At 53.1% G+C, this 1154-nt stretch overlaps 2 non-coding genes across 2 annotated transcripts; both read right to left on the bottom strand.

Annotated features, from left to right (window-relative positions):
• Nucleotides 1–237: 237 nt before the first annotated feature.
• TRNAI-AAU (transfer RNA isoleucine (anticodon AAU)) lies at nucleotides 238–311 on the bottom strand. Its single transcript has one exon. It is a non-coding gene; the product is annotated as a tRNA-Ile (tRNA).
• Nucleotides 312–904: 593 nt separating this feature from the next.
• On the bottom strand, nucleotides 905–977 carry TRNAF-GAA (transfer RNA phenylalanine (anticodon GAA)). The gene has a single exon. It is a non-coding gene; the product is annotated as a tRNA-Phe (tRNA).
• Between the last annotated feature and the right edge of the window lie 177 nt (nucleotides 978–1154).

The following is a 1154-nucleotide window of genomic DNA, read 5'->3' as shown; positions in this document are numbered from 1 at the left end:
AGCTCCCGCGGCGTGTCGGAGGGAGCCGGCGCTGCGTGTCCGAGCTTTTCCCGGCGCGGGTAGACCCGCGTCTACGCGGAACCCTGTCTTTACGCTTAAAATACAGGGCCGGAAGGAGAGTTTTCGAATAGGATCGGACGAAACGAGCCCATTGGGGTTTAGGCTAGTGGGTCAGAACACTGAGGGGGGGAGGAGGGGGGTCTTCTCGGATCGGCCGGCTCTAAAACGCTCTCGTGCTGGCCCGTACGGGGATCGAACCCGCGACCTTGGCGTTATTAGCACCACGCTCTAACCAACTGAGCTAACCGGCCACACGCCGAGAGGTACTCGGCTTCAGTTGGTAAACGCAGAAGGTTGTGTTCGTATGCAAGGAGAGTTTGGGAGGTATTTTCGGTTTTATGTCTTGCTTTTGCGCTTTCACTCCCTCTACCTTTCAGCAATACTCACAGACTTTCGCTGGGGGGGGTCTAAACTATGGTAACTCCGGTTCGAACTCAAAACTAGCGGAGAGATTTTGGACCGGACGGGGAAGCCTGCCCCGCGCGCGGAGGCCCGGCGGGCGGCGCCCAAGATTTAGGTCTAGTCTCCCGCCCACCTCCAGCTGCGCCCCTGGGTAGAGGGAAGGCCCAGATCCCAGAACTGGATTATGGAACTGCCTTAGTGAGATATCGCGGGGCAATGTTGTCAGGATGAAACGAGAGACGCTCCCTTCTTAGGAGCAGTTTCTCCGTCTCAAAACTGCGTTTTATAAAGTGACTTTCCAGGCTCTTTCATGACAAAGGTCACTTTGCGTAGTCCCTTACCGTATAAATGGCGCGGTGGCCAGGGGTACTTGTAGGCGGCCGCCATTCGGTACTGGGTGAAAATTTCAGTTTACAAGCCGCGCAAAACGGAGATCATGCCATGCCGAAACCCGGGATTGAACCAGGGACCTTTAGATCTTCAGTCTAACGCTCTCCCAACTGAGCTATTTCGGCCAGGTCACAACCCTGGTCTTACTTAAGTGGACTACTTTCAAATGGCTTCCTCTTTTTTTCTTTCCCTTTGGGTTTGGTTTTGGTGTGATATTTCAGGGGAAGGAAGGAGAAAGAAGAAAAAAAAAAAAAAAGGAAGAAAATCTATGGCTCCTAACAATAAGAATTGTATCCACAGAG

This window comes from Tupaia chinensis, unplaced genomic scaffold (assembly GCF_000334495.1).
Source record: "Tupaia chinensis unplaced genomic scaffold, TupChi_1.0 Scaffold140356_1, whole genome shotgun sequence".
NCBI lineage: Eukaryota > Metazoa > Chordata > Mammalia > Scandentia > Tupaiidae > Tupaia > Tupaia belangeri.
Note: the sequence above shows the minus strand (reverse complement) of the source record. Positions and strands in the feature narration are given on the sequence as shown.